This window comes from Malania oleifera, chromosome 1, assembly GCF_029873635.1.
Source record: "Malania oleifera isolate guangnan ecotype guangnan chromosome 1, ASM2987363v1, whole genome shotgun sequence".
Lineage (NCBI taxonomy): Eukaryota > Viridiplantae > Streptophyta > Magnoliopsida > Santalales > Ximeniaceae > Malania > Malania oleifera.
In genome coordinates, this window is record NC_080417.1 from 25,729,038 (window position 1) to 25,745,394 (window position 16,357).

Here is a 16,357-nt window from a genome sequence, read left to right on the forward strand (position 1 = left end):
AAAAACAGGTTGAAACTGAGGAGTTAGGTGTATGAGATGCTAAATGACAAGTTGGGGACATGCAAAGCTTAAATCAAATTCTCAGCTAAACTCCTAAGCCTCTAGATCATCAAAGGAAAAGAAGGCTTTGCTTAACCAAGTGGTGCGACCAACAACACTAGGGGTGACCTAGTCTTCAATTGCAGACTCCAAAATTCATATTGAGACAGAAATGCTGCAAGGGTCGACCAAGTGATCGACCATGTAACCCTCAAGAGTGACTAAGGCAAGATGCTGAACTCCCCCGATCCAAGAATACCTAGAGCATCGACCAAGAGGCCTTGAGTGGTGACTACGTCGAGTTCCTGAGATTTCCTGAAGATCAAGATCTTGCAAGTCTCGACCATCGGCTCGACTAGCAAGACCCTGACGTGTGACTTAGTCGAAGACATTGAAGATTTGATATCCTGATTTCCCATGAGACTCAACTGGGGTGCGCACAAGGGGAGTATGGGAGTGTCTTGGTCGATGACAATAATCTTCTACGCAAGATATGCTGCAAACTTTCCTAAACTGTGAAACAAACTTTGTAAACCTTAGAGCCTATAAGTACTCGCTATGAACATAAGATCTGAGTTCCTCTTCGGTCTCTCTTATGTCAGTGAGAGACCTTGTTTACAGATCAACAAATCCAGCAATAGTATTACACAACCTAGGGGTAGTCTGAATATGTATGTAATTGCAGAGATGATATATCTATTAATTTTCAGCACATGCAAAGCAATTCCAATATCTCTCAATCAAGAACAAAAGCGTGTCAATTGAGTATGCAACATATACAGCAAGAAAATTACATCAAGCAACAAGCAGAATATGAAACAGGAAAAACAAAGGTTACACCCAATATGTTATTGAGGTTCGGTGCCTGCATCCCCATCTTGGCTCACAAGTCTGTTGACCTTATTGGTTACACCAGGTTTTGATAATGACAAATACTGGTAATTAAGGGCTATCAAGTTTGTGTGCAGGTCTATATTTGCAGATCAATTGATGGCACATAAGGACTCAAAGTCTAAAGACCCTGAAGCTTTTCCTTTTTTGTAATTTAAATTATTGCTCTATTCAGGTCTACAATAGTAAATAAGAAATGGTCTGTAATAATTAATGCATTGCATGCATGATATGGATAAAATATCAGTGACAACCATAGACTAACCATAAGGGGCCATAGAACCTTAGGGATCACCCCCGACACTGGATTTTTTAGTGTATATGCTCAAAAGACCTAGACTATCCTTAAGACTTCATATACTTAATAAAAATGTGCCTATTAAATTTAAGTTAATCATCATATGAATAGGGACAACATTTTAAAGAGAAAAGGACCGAAAATGCCCAAATTAGCATGTTCGGTCGACCGAACTCAGTTATAGTGAGATCTTCAGTCGACCGATTAGAAATATATGAGCAACACCTTGGTAGACTGAACCCCCACGTGGGAAATGCCAACCACCCGGTCGACCGAACCTCGTAGTTCAAATTGACTCAATCGACCGAACCGCATGGATTTGGAAAATAGCCTTTGAAACCTTCAAGTCTGGTTGACCATCCTTCTAGTTCAAATTTCTCTCGATCGACCAAACCCAGCCACTTGGTCAACCGAGCCTTAAGTTTGGTTGACCGGTGCTCTCGAGTTGGTGAGAATTACCAAGATTAAAACACGATTAAAATTTATTATCCTCAGTTAAACTTTTTCTAAAATGACTAATATGTCCTGAATGGTTATAATTTTGGGGAATTCTATATATACCCCCTCATTTGCAAAAAAATTAGTCATTTGATTAGAAATCTTAATTAGCAAAAATCTTCTAAAATTCAAAAATTCCTACTTCCATTTTAACCCTCTTACACTCATTCTTACTCACTTTTATTGCTAAATCCATTTTGTAAGTGTGCTCGAGTGTTCTTCTCATAAGGCTTACACTCTCACTTGTTTGGTGATTGATTGAAATTTCTTTATCTTGAGAGTAAGTCCTAAGTGTTTCTAGGAGACTTTGCTAATAAGTCTTCCTTAGGAATACTTCATTGAGCTTTTGGGTTTTGCAAAACTCAAGGAGTTCACATTGGATTTTTGTTGCTAACAATATTTTACAAATCATTTTAAACAAATATCTCTTGTGCTTATCTTTGAGAAATATATTTTGAGATATTTGCTTGAGTGCTAAAGATCTTTGTTGCCATACCTTTTGATTGAGATTATCATTTTAATACAAAGATCAAATAAAGTTTTACAAATCATTTTTGAATATCTCTTGTGGTTCATTTTGAGAAAAACATTTGTTGAGATATTTGAAGTGTACTCGTGATCTTTGTTGTTGCATTGTGATTAAGACTATTATTTTGACACAAAGATCCTATCACTTATACTTTCACGTACTAATTGCAATATTTGCATAAATATTTGAGAGTAGACACTAAGACTACATTGAGCTTATCTTATCATATCATTTGGTAGTGTATTGATTACATTGATACATAATCTGCTTAGTTGAGAAGCATATTGGTTGTACGCAAATTTTATTGTAAATTTTTTTGTATTCCAGGTGTGGTCTAAGGGGGCGGTAATCCAGCCTGACAGGATTGGTTGTAAAAGGTTGAGGTCAGCCCTGTGTTAATTTGACCTAGTTGTAAAGATTGAGGTCAGCTCTGTGCTAATTGACCTAGTTGTATTTAGGTGCCGCTCCACCCATTAAGTGAGCCCATAGTGTAATCCTTGTGCTCGTGAGTCAAGGCAGGGATGTAGGTAGTTTTTCGAACCCCAATAACATATCTTGTGTCATTCTCTTTCCTTGCACTATTTAATTTTTTGCAGTTATTTGTTTATATTTCAAATTCTGTGAATGCTTGGGAAATACTGAGATTGTGTTAATTGTTTAAATATTTGCTTAATTATTTATCTGCGTTATTGAGGAATACTTAGACGACCATAGGATGAGTTATACTGTTGTTGGATTAGATAATCCTAGGAAGAATTTTAAATCTCCAATTCGCCCCCCTATTGGGATTGTACCAAAGTTAACAAAGCTCAAGAGTTCCACTACGGCTCACTTAAAGGGTGGAGCGGCACCGGTTACAACCAAGTCAAATTAAAGCATAGCTCACCTCAACCTTTACACACTCTCCTTACGGGGTAGAGAATTTCCACATTAGGTCATGCCTGGATTACAATCAAATAAAATTTTTCGTACAATGAATAGTGCTTCTAATACAAGAAAATTTGTACAACAATATAGTCCAAAGTATGCACTCACAGATCATATAGATTTATGCTCAAGTGAGATCCAATATGTAAACTCTCTTAGATGTATGAGTGTATGTATATGTGAGAGTTTCAACCTTTGATTCAAGCTATGATATTCAATGACAATTAATCAAAGGAAGTTAAACACAATCCAAGATTAATATCTCAAAGTTTTTGTAAATGAAAAGCACAATGGATATTTGGATTTAGTCTTGCAAAACCAATATCAAATATTATGTGCAAGCTTTCAAGTCTTGCAATATGAGTGCCAAGACTAGCAAGCAAAAATCAAGATCTTCTGAATTAAATATTTATGAAATAAAATACTATGGGAAAGATCAAGTAAGCAAGAACTCTCAAAATGGATTTTCAAAACCCTATGCTTATGTGAGAGTATTTGCCAAGGGAATGATATGTAAGAGTGTATGCACTAACCATAGTCACTTCCCGTCAATCTTGCAATTGATTTGCAAGAGATGGGAATAACTAACACTTACTCTCAATTTCAAAAAGATGTTTACAAGAATGTATGAATGAGAGATTTTAAAATATGAAATTGGAATGAAAAGAATATAGCAAAAGAGTATGAGAAATTTGAGAGAAAAAATATTAATCACTTTTTATAATCTAGTTGCTAATTAGGTCAAATGAAGTGCTATATATAGGAACCCTTAAAATTTTAACCATGGGGGACCTATTTGGAATTTTGAAAAATGTTTAATGACCTTTTAACTCCATTTACTCTTAATTACCATAGTTAAAAAATATGTAACTCGAGAGTTTTGGTCGTCGGGACCATAGGTTCGGTTGCCCAAATAGATACATATGAAAAATCTTAGTTTTTGGGTTTGGGTGCATGAGGGTAAATTTGGGTGGCTGAAGTCAAGGTGATTTTCCAAATTGCTCAAGGTTCAGTGGCCTAACTTTAAGTTTGGTTTACCGAACTTGCCAATTTGGTTGCCCAAGGTGAAAATGAACATGAAGTTTGGGCGCCCGGGGAAGGTAGAAAAGTCCTTAATAAGAGTTCGGTCGATCTTGAACACTTAGTTCATTTTGGTTCGGTCGTACAAAGTCAGGTCAACTATTAGACTTTCCCCACGTTTGGTCGATCGAGGCATTTTCAACGCCAAGGTTCGGTCACCCGAAGCCCTATCATTTTAGGTTCTAAGTCTTGTTTTTAAATATAGATTTTCTCTGATTACATATATGATAGTGAGGCTAATCCTAAGTGCTAGTACAAGGACCTAGGGGTTGATCTATGGTCTCCTAAGCATTTGGTCCTATCATGCAGATGATGTAGTTATTACAGACCATCTTATATTACAAATCCGAGTGAATGAAATATTTAAAATATAAAAAATAAACACTTTGGTCTTCAAATTCTTCAAGTCTCCATATATTACCATATGACATTGCCAAGTCATGCAAGACTGATCTTGCACACAAACTTAGGAAAAACATTAAATACTAGGGTATTTTTCATAATCAAAACGGAATATGACCTATAAGGTCAATAGACCCAAGATGTCAATGAGAGCCAAGTTAGAGTAGGAGTAGTTAGATTTCAATTCTTGTTATGGTTTGTGTGTGAAGTGTCCGACGGCCTGTGACAACTGGTGGTGTTCATATGCTCTCCTTGTATATTACACGATCACTCTCTTGTACCTTTTGACATTAGTGACAGACATTTTGAATACTAAAGGGATGATCTTTTTATTTGCTTTCTCCTTTATTGCTTTCCATTTACTTGCTTTGATTTATTGTCGTGTGTGTGATGAAAGGTTGCATATAAGGATAAGCACTACTATGTCTCAACTAGAGGGAAGTACTTGGCTACGAATCCACAGAGGTGCTCATGATCATTGAGACAAGGTATACTCCAATTCTCGATCGTGCTCTGGAAGGTTGGTGCACCCTTGTTACCCTGTGCCCTCGAATGACCCTCTTCAGCTTTGGCCTAAGATTTTTGGGTTCGTACTTCAATCAAAGTTTGAAGGAGCATAGTTAGAGGTATGGCGTCCAACATCTGATTTAGACCTCAGCATTGCTTTGTAGGAGTATCGTAACATAGACTTTAATTGTTGACCTAGAGTTTTTAAGTTACATGCTTTCGTTTAATTGCTTTCCTATAGTTGGTTAGATTTCACCCATTGAAAAATATCATCTTTTTACTTATTTTCACACAAGGCTTTAATGAACTAATTTAGAAATGGTTTGATAACTGCGTTTTAAGTCCCTGAGGATTGACACCCGACTTACCCCACTTTCTACTGAACTTGAGATTAGTTAGGTTTTATAAATATTATTTTTGGTAGTTAAGAACCCAAACCTTGGCAAACCTACCAGACAACTTTTGGGGCCGGAGATCATACAACAAAAATCTGAGAAGATTAAGCTCATCCGGGATAGAATTAAAATAGCTCAAAGTCGACGAGAGTTAGAATTTAAAGTAGGAGATAATATATTTATGAAGGCTGCTCCAATGAAAAGGATCATGAGATTTGGAAAGAGAGGTGAGCTAAGCCCTAAGTATTATGGGCCATTCGAGGTATTGGAGAGAATTTGTCCAGTCGCTTATAGAGTAGCCTTACCTTTAACGTTATCCAAAATTCATGATTTGTTTCATATCTCAATGTTAAAGAAGTACGTTTCAGATCGTTTTCATGTGATAAGTTATGAATCATTGGAAGTCAAAGATACACTATAATATGAAGAAGTGCTAGTATAGATTTTAGATAGAAAGGATCAGGAATTATGTACTAAAAAGATTCCAAAGGTAAAGGTACTCAGGCACAACCATGCTATTGATGAAACCTCATAGGAGTTAAAAAAATTAAAATTAAAATCAATTAATTAATTAAATCATAATAAAAAATATAATAATATAATATAATAATGTATGTATATATATAAAATCAGGATGCTTTAAGCATCCTGATCCTTATCTCCACCCCCAACGTCTCTCTCTCTCTCTCTCTCTCTCTCTCTCTCTCTCTCTCTCTCTCTCTCTCTCTCATCTTTTAAATATATATATATATGTATGTTCATTTCTTAATCCTTAAGAAACTTTAGAAATTATGAAAATACCCTTCCTCCAATTTCTTTATAAATAGGAGATCAACAGTTCATTTTTTCAGAAATTTCAAAGAAGAAAATTGAATGATAAGTGAGGAAGAAGATTTAGTGGGGGACTGAGAATTTTTACACACTTAAAATTCTTATTCTTCCACTCTTTTCCAACTCACTTTAGGAACTCGTCTTGAAATGTGTAAAAGGAACATATCAGAGTAAGTGGGGTGGATTATGTTAGTCATTTTTTTAATTCAAATAATAACTAATTTAAATTATCATACAAGGGTTGGATTATATCCGTTTAAATTCTAATATAACTGATTAAAATTATTGTACGGGGATTGCATTATATCCCTTTTAATGTAAATAAACATAATGTTGACCTCATAGGTCATACTCGGTTTTAATAATGACAAATAATCAAGTATTTGGTGGTTATCGAGTTTGTATGTAGGTATATAATTAGCATATCAACTGATGACACATAAATGCTAAAAGCATAAAGATCCTAAAGTTTTCTTTTGTTGCAATTTATATTATTACTCAATTCGGATCTGTAATAGTAAATATATGAAAATGTCTGTAATAATTTTTACATGTCATGCATGTAGGTAATTGTAAGTTCAAAAAGACCTAGGCCGACCTTAGGACCCTCATGTCTGTATTAAAATATGCCCTATTGAATTAAAGTCAATCATCATATGAATAGAGATAATTTTATAAAGGGACTAGGACCGAAATGCTCGAAAAAGGCATATTCGATCGTTGCATTGGATTTGGGTTCGTAAACATATATATACTAATATTATTGTCATTATCATTGCTTGTCTTAGATAAATAATTATTTATTAGAAAAAAATCATAAAGATTTTTATTAAATTGGGGACATATATTGGCATAGCAGCTGGTCAATTCATCTCTATGACCACTATTCTATCGCAGACTACAAGGAGAACCGGGTGTCCTAGTATATGTACAAAGCATATTTGTTATCTGGACTCGATTTCTTTTCACGATTCTTTGTATTTGTGCCTTTTTTTGTTAAACTAGTTGAGTGCGTGTGCTATGCACATGAAGCAAAGTTTAAACATTGTAAATATTTTTTTTGTTATGCGATAGTGTTTAGGAGTTTCGAACATTAAATTTAAATTTGAGTATATTTGAATAAATTTAAATATGATTTTATATATTATCATATCCAAATCAAATATAATTCCAAATTCAAGACCGTCCAAATATGGGGTGAATAAATTTTCATAAAGTCATTTAATTTTATATATATATATATATATATATATAATTTCATACATTTATATTTGTAATTATACATAAATTCTGTACAATGCATAGAAATGAAAAAGAAGTTCATAATTTTGAACTATAATATTCAATTTTATATTTAAGTCAATGATTGCAATTTAAAGTAAAAAATAAACTTTTTGAGCTTCAAAAATGTTTTATTTCCAATATTAGGATCGCTGCCAAGAAAAAAAAAAAAAACTCTTTTGTAAAAAAAATTAATTGAAAGAGATATAGGATGATATGAAGTTAGACCAATTCATAAATATTACTTACAAAAAAAAAATAAAAAATAGATGCATAAAAAACAAACAATGGATATAGCTAATTTTAAATTGACAATGAATGACTTAACTTGCAATAACAGAATTTTTAACTAACAATTAAGGACATCAAATTAATTACAAAAATTAATGGAAACCAATATCTCTTATCAAGGCTATTAATCTAGATTAATGCATTCTTCTAAGAATGACAAGCATTAAGGCAATAAAATTCAAAATTTGACAAAGTATAACTATAAATAATTTTATAGTTAGTTTAAAGTTACTCAAAATATATTATTTTAGAAAGCTCTAGATAATTTAGGAGTAAAGATTTTCAGCTTAAACTAATTTCATATTCTCACTCCCATTTTGTGTTCCCAAACTTGGGTAGAAATTTTTTATGAGCAATATTAGTTAAACTTTAGACAACTCATTACATATTGTTGCCAAACCAAAATCTTACCATTTACAAAATTTGAATTTCCTTTTTAAAAAAAGAGCATAAACTAAAACATAGAGGATGAGATTTAAATTGATAATAAGAAGAATATGGTTTAAGGTTTGTTGAGGAAGATCACAAATCAAGATAGAAACATGAGGCCCCAATTACGTGATATTTCTTTTAAGAAAAGTCAGCAAATCTTCCTATTGTAGAAAAGAGCGTGGAAATTTATTTAAGATTGATTTTATATTTATTCCATTGTTCCCCAATTACAAGTATAAATAGGGGTTGTAAGTTGTAAAATATACAATGGAATAGAGTTATTTTTTATTTATTTATTATTCTTCCTCTAATTCGATATTTATCTTATTCCTTTGGTCCATTTTGCTCTGATTTTAACATGGTATCAAAGCTGGTTCGTCGAACCTCTCCTCCAATTGTTCGGTGAGCTCACGACTAGCTCCACCATCGACGATAATGAAGGAACCGTTACTCTTTCACTGCCGATCACTAGCACCAACCAGGCCTTTCATATCCGATCTTCATCTCTGCTATTAACAACCTCCAACGTCGTTGCCTCTATCCTCGTTCTTCGGTGAAGTCTTCGACATCGTCATCTCCATCATCGGCGTCTCCGTTAACTTCATTCTTTGACGTCGTCTTCCTCAATCAACTCATTGCTCTTTCAGATTTGCGCCTTTGCAGATTATCTTCGTCCAATTTGACATCATCTCTTGATCGTCTTCATCGTTGTCTTCAGAAAATCAGAGAACACGTTGGTTTGTTTGAATCATAGGTTGAAGACAACCTTTTTCTCACAGCTACAAATCCAAGCCCAATCGACCCACACCAGGAAGCCACCCCTCTACAATCCATGGCATACCAAGTAGGTAGTGTCGACTCTTCATTGGCAGGTATGCCCAATAATGATCATTTATGGATTCTTGATAGTGGTGCAACCGACCATATGGTTTTCACACCCACTATTCTGATCCAATCTTTTCTAGTACATGGTCGAATAGTCCAATTACTGCATAGCTCCCATGCCATCGTTACTTATATTGGATCAGTTTGCTTCTCTCCCACTCTCACTTCAGATAATGTTCTTTGTGTCCTGACCTTTCATTTCAACCTAATTTTCATTCGTAAGTTATGCAAAATACACCATTGTCTCATTATCTTTTCTTCTGCTTTCTGTTTTATTCATGATCTGTGCTCGATGAAGATGATTGGGATGGGAATTGAGTGGGACGACCTCTACCCCTTTGCAACACCAAAAAGGCTTGTTGTCAGGTGGCCACCTCCACTTCGACTTCCTATATTTGGCATCAACGTTTAGGACATTTTTCCAATAAAAAAATTTCCTTTCCTTTCCAATAAAGTACCAAAAATTTGTAGTTCTAATTTGAAACCATGTTTAATTTGCACATTAGCTAAGCAAACTCGTGCTCCATTTCCAATTAGTTCCATTTCTTCCCACAAACCTTTTGAACTACTACATGTTGATATTTGGGGAGCTCATTGCACCCCTTCTATTATTGGTGCACATTATTTTCTCACTATTGTCGATGAATTTACCCGTAGTACTTGGGTTTACTTAATTCACGACAAATTTGACACCTATTCTCTCTTGCAATCTTTCATTCATCTCATTGAAAACCAATTCTCCACCACCATCAAAATCATATGAAGTGATAATGGGCCAAAGTTTTACATGCCCACATTTTATGCATCCAAGGGTATTATCCACCAAACCAGTTGTTTCTCCACTCCTCATCAAAATAAAGTGGTTGAACTCAAACATCGTCACCTTCTTAATGTTGCCCGCTCCTTACTCTTTCAAGCACATATGCCTACACACTTTTGAGGGGATGCTATTCTTACTACCTCCTATCTCATTAACGGCACACTTTTTCTCATTTTGGGTGGTTTATCTCCTTATGAAAAATTGCATGGTGTCAAACCCACACATAATCACTTGAAAGTATTTGGATGCTTGTGTTTTTCTTCCACTCACTCTTAGAACCCAGCCAAATTCGACCCATGAGCCATCCAGTTTGTCTTCCTTGGTTACCCGTATGGTCAAAAGGGGTACTGGCTGTATAATCTTAGCACACACAAAGTATTTGTTTCCTTAGATGTCATTTTTCATGAATATATCTTCCCTTTTGCCTCTTCTAAACCTAAACCTACAAAACCTGTCTTACCTTGTACTATATTTTCCCTTGACCATATTCTAGACGACCCATTTTCTATTCCATCACCATCACCAACATCTCCTTCTCCAGTGCCCTGACGATCTAGTCGTCCCACTTAACCACCGACATACTTGAAGGACTTTTATATGGAGCAGGTTCTACCATCTTGACTCACTCAATCATCTAACTTTGCGTTGGTCTGTTCATCAGGTACTCCTTATCCTCTCACTAATTACCTTTCTTATTACTGCTTAACTCATTCTCACCGTGCCTTCACCACATCTATCTTTTTTTCCAAAGAACCACAATCTTTCTAGCAGGCCATGACCGATCCAAACCAGTGTACTGCTATACGTGTTAAGATTGATGCTCTCATGCTTAACAATACTTGGATCCTCACTCCTATCCCTCTTGGTAAGAAGCCTACTGGATGTAAATGGGTCTATAAGATCAAATGCAATCCATATGGATTCATCAAACGAAACAAGGCTCGCCTCGTTTCCAAGGGTTATAGTTAACAAGAAGGCATTGACTATACCGATACATTTGGTCCAGTCGCCAAGATGACCACCGTTCGCACCATTTTGGCTCTTGCTTCCATGCATAATTGGCATCTTCATCAGCTTGATGTCAATAACACTTTCCTCTATGAAGATCAAGAAGAAGAAGCATACATGCAACTTCCACTAGGATTTGAACGAAAGGAGGAGACTAAAGTATGCAAGCTCGTTAAGTCTCTCTATGGTTTTAAACAAGCCCCAAGGCAAGAGTATGCCAAGCTCTCATCCACCCTTATTGATCTAGGATATTCATAGTCCAAGGCAGATTACTCACTTTTTGTCTGATTCCATAAGAACAATTTCATTGCCATTTTAGTATATGTGGATGACATTATCATTGTAGGAAACAGTTTGGAGCATATCAATGCAATCAAGAAATTTCTAAGTGACCACTTCAAGCTCAAAAATTTGGGAATTCTCAAGTATTTCTTTGGAATTGAAGTGACTTGTTCAGCTAAGGGAATATTTCTATCTTAGAGGAAGTATGCCCTTGAGATACTGGAAGACGCTGGCTTCCTTGGAGCTAAGCCTAGTAACTTCCCCATGGAACAAAACCTCACACTCGGTGAGAGTGAAGGTGAACTCATTACAAATCCTTCATCCTATAGACAACTTGTTGGAAGACTAATTTATTTGACTGTCACAAGACCAAACTTAGCCTATTCAGTACATGTACTTGGTCAGTTTATGGACAAGACACGTATACCACACTTAAATGTAGCACACAAAGTCTTGTGGTACATTAAGAAATCTCCAGGCCAGGGGCTTTTCTTGTCGGCTTCTAGTGAAATCAAACTCCATGCATACTATGATATAGATTGGGCATGCTGCAGGGAAATTAGACGATTAGTCACCGGGTATTGCATCTAGCTCATAAAATCACTCATTTCTTGGAAAACCAAGAAGCAAACAATGGTCTCTCACTCCTCAGCTGAAGCAGAGTATAGATCTATGGCCTCTATATGCTGTGAGGTCACTTGATTAAAATTTTTACTCTCAAATCTTGCAGTGACATATTCTCAATCAGTCAGACTTTACTGTGATAACAAACTTGCTATACATATAGCCTCAAATCCAGTGTTTCATGAACGAACCAAACATATCGAGATTGATTGTCATGTGGTTCGAGAAAAACTCCAAAATGGGATCATTCAAACAATTCGTATGCACATAAGCCAGCAACCTATTGATTTATTTACCAAGGCTCTTGGACTTGCATAATTTAACTACCGGCTCAGCAAGTTAGGTGTTATAAATATCCATGCCAACTTGAGGGGGAGTGTTGAGGAAGACCAAAAATCAAGGAGCAAACATGAGACCCCAATTACATGATATTTCCTTTGAGAAAAGTCAGCAAATCTTCTTATTGTAGAAAGGAGCATGGAAATTGATTTAGGATTGATTTTGTATTTACTCCATCATTCCCCAATTACAAGTATAAATAGGGGTTGTAAGTTGTTGTAAAATATACAATGAAATAGAGTTATTTTTTTTATTCTTCTTCTTCTAATTCTATATTTATTTTATTCCCTTGGTCTGTTTTGCTCTGATTTTATCAAGGTTATTCACAATAGTCTTAACCATCATTAAGTTCCTTGTATTTGAGTTAGGTAACAGATAATCAAAAATAAAACTAATATAGATGTATTTGGATGGAAAAGGAGATAAAGTGCTTACTTGAAATGCCAAAAGAGAGTTTCCTTAAGGCCTATAGCTGATATCGTGCATGGAGTTACATATGCTAGTCCATCAGCCCATCAAGTTTAAAGCCATCAAAATGTCAAATGTCATGCCTATTTGGAAGATGTTTGTGTTTATTCAAGTAGCTCATCATTATCTAAATTCTATTCAATTTCGCACTTTCAATTGATGGGTCATACCAATTGATGGAGCTATTTTTTGGGATTCGTTAACCACTTTTGATAAGAAGATGATTGCCTTTCCTTCGTTACAATCCATGGCCCTAGAAGCTACCTGTTTAGTGTTAGAATACTAATAGTGTACATAAAATTCTTTTGGCTCAATTGTGTTTAGAAGCATTTCATGTTTTTAAAGCAAAGTAGATAACATGGACCGTTGGATATTTTGTTAAATTATATTTTATTCCTTTAAAACTTTAGACTTCAAATTTTGACTAGAATCTACCCAATACAAATGGTAACTATGTTTAGTATTTGGGCTCAAGAGGCGTGCTTTTCAAGCTAGGTCTAAGCTTGGTTTCACTCAAGTAACTCAAAAACAATGAGCCTAGGATTAGGCCCAAGACTAATTTAATGAGTATAGGACTCCAAATTCAAATCTTCTATATGACATTACTTAAGTGCAAATCTCACTAACCAAACCTTTTTAGAACCCTCTAAACTTGTTTAGAACTTGAAAAATATTAAGAAAAAGGAAAATTTGAAAGAATCTCTTTTTATGTTTGGTTATCATGGAAAGTGAGAAGGAAAATAAAAAATATAGGAAATCAATGAACAAAATTTGGATTTTGCACATAATTTGAAACTAATTTTCTTAAATTTTAATCATATTAGAATAATTTTTTTAGTAGTATTTAGTATAGAGAGAAAACACAATAGAAAAAGATTTTCCTTTTTTATTTTTTTTTCTTTTCTTTTTCCCAAACAAAATTTCTTATCCAAACATACCCCTAAAGTATCAGGAATGGAGAAAATTTGATCCTCAGATCTTATTGGTCATGATTATGTTCGAGCTTCGAATCACATAAGTGAGAGATTTGGTTTGGATTGGTTTGTATCTGAATGATATAGTCTACTCTTTACCATATTTTTGTGAGACCAAACCTTATATAACATCTTGTGATAGATAAATTCTAAATCTTATTCTAGCTCAGACACTTCTTTATGTTGCTATTGCAATTCAAAACTAAGCAATGCAATGACTATTAAACCTTGTGAGCAAGTACTTTCATCTAATAAAATGTTGTTGCATAAGTGATTATGCGCCACAGTTGTGTAATTAAGCATTTAAATTCATGCATTCAAGATTATAATTTTTGATGCATTTAAACCATGCTTGCTCTTCGATGCTAATATGAAGTAATTCTCTTTAATGTTTGTCTAAGTTATTATGCGCTTAATGTTTTTAATTAACTGGACATTAATTAGATAATGTTGGTCTTGTGATTTGTTATTGAAAGGGGGAATTATAGGATAGATCTAGGATAATTCAGCGTAGGTGAATATAGAGATCGAAATACTTATATGAACTTATGTAGCATTAAAAAATTGAGGGTCTTATTACGTTCTTGCATTATTAATTTGCATATTCTTATGTAAATTATAAACAAGAATAGGTTTTGATTGACTATTGAAAGAGGCTTTTGGAAAAATTAGAGATTTTCTAACAAATAGAGAAAACGAAGTCGAATTAGCTAGATGAGTAAAGCATAGTGAGAAACTAGGTGAAATCGGTTTCCTAAAAGTTTTCCCCTCATTAATTTGATACGTGGAAACCAGTTTTATTTTCTCTTGAATAGTTTATTTAAAGTAGTCTTATTTCAATTTCGCATTCTAAAATTATAAATTTTTCTAAATAAAATCAAGATTAGTACAATTTCGGTACTTAGTAAAATTAAGACATCAATCCCTGAGTATGATACTCTTCACATCACTATATTATAAAACTATGATACTGTGCACTTGTAGTTTTGCACTGATCATGTTTTTAGCGCTGTTGCCGGAGATTGAGTTTTTCTTATTTTTGCTAATATCAATACAAAGCAATCTTGGTTTTAATTTAGAATTTCATTTTTATATTTTTTGTTTTATTTATTTTCTTTTTATTTTATTTATTTATTTATTTTTATTTTCTTTATTTCAGGTGTGTTTTTTATGTTGGAAGCGCCGTGCTAGAACCCGTGACATTATTCCTTTTGATCCGGAGATTGGAAGAACACTCAGAGTGCTAAGGAAAAAGAGGGTACTAGCCATGGAGAATGGACAAGATAATGTGCGGCCATGCACCTTAAAGGATTATGTATGGCCAGTTGTGAATGGAAACTATTCGGGTATTAGACGCCAGCCTATTAATGCCAACAATTTTGAGCTCAAACCCGCTTTGATCAGCATGGTGCAACAGGTCCAATTTAGTGGATCTCCACTTGATGATCCCAATGCCCATCTAGCGATGTTTCTGGAGATTTGTGACATTGTAAAGATAAATTGTGTTACTAAAGACACCATTAGACTGAGTTTGTTCCCTTCTTCTTTGAGGGACAAGGCAAGAGGTTAGCTACAATCATTATAACTAGGAAGTATCACTAGTTGGCAGGACATGGCAAAAAAGTTTCTGGCTAAATTCTTTCCACTTGCAAAAATAGCTCAACTCAGGAGTAAGATTGGTCAATTCAAGTAACATGATTTTGAATCACTTTATGAAGCATGGGAAAGGTATAAAGATTTGATTCGACGCTGCCCACAATATGGATTACCGGATTGGTTACAGATTCAGATGTTCTATAATAGGTTAAATGGGCAAACTCGGACTTTAGTTGATGCTACGTCTGGGGGAACTTTGATGTCAAAGACACCTAAGGGTGCTACTTCTCTTTTGGAAATAATGGTCTCAAATAACTATCAATAGCCAACCGAAAGAACTACGACTAAGAAAGTTGATGGAATTCATGAATTGGAGTCGTTTGTTGCACTTTCAGCTCAAGTTGCTTCTCTGTCTCATCATATTTTAGCTTTGACAACTCAAAGGATACCACAAAGTGTAGAATATGTGGCTGCTACAAGTAGGACATATTCGAGTAAAGGATCGAGTCAAGAACAAGTTCAATACATCAATAATCAGAGCTACAATTATCGTGGTGATCCTTTGCCACAATATGCTAGGGCTTTGAAATCATGAGAATTTGTCTTATGGAAATACAAGGAATGTGCTTTAACCTCCTCTAGGACTTGAAAGTCAACAAAGCGAGAAGAAGATGTCACTTGAGGAAGCCATGATATCTTTTGTTGAGGAGACAAAAGCAAGGTTTAAAAATAGAGATGCACAACTGGATAACATTGAGACTCATTGTAACAACATGGGAGCTGCCATGAAGAATCTTGAAATGCAAATTGGGCAACTGACCATGACCATTAATACCCTACAGAGAGGAGCTTTTCCTAGCAACACAAAAGTGAATCCTAAGGAACAATGCAAGGCCAACATACTTAGGAATGGAAGAGAAATTGAGAAGTCACTAGAAAAGGAAATCATGTCAACACCTA

The 16,357-nt window shown here is 34.8% G+C and overlaps 1 non-coding gene across 1 annotated transcript; it reads right to left on the bottom strand.

Annotated features, from left to right (window-relative positions):
* Positions 1-15,461: 15,461 nt before the first annotated feature.
* LOC131147351 (small nucleolar RNA R71) lies at positions 15,462-15,568 on the bottom strand. Its single transcript, XR_009134740.1, has one exon. It is a non-coding gene; the product is annotated as a small nucleolar RNA R71 (small nucleolar RNA).
* Between the last annotated feature and the right edge of the window lie 789 nt (positions 15,569-16,357).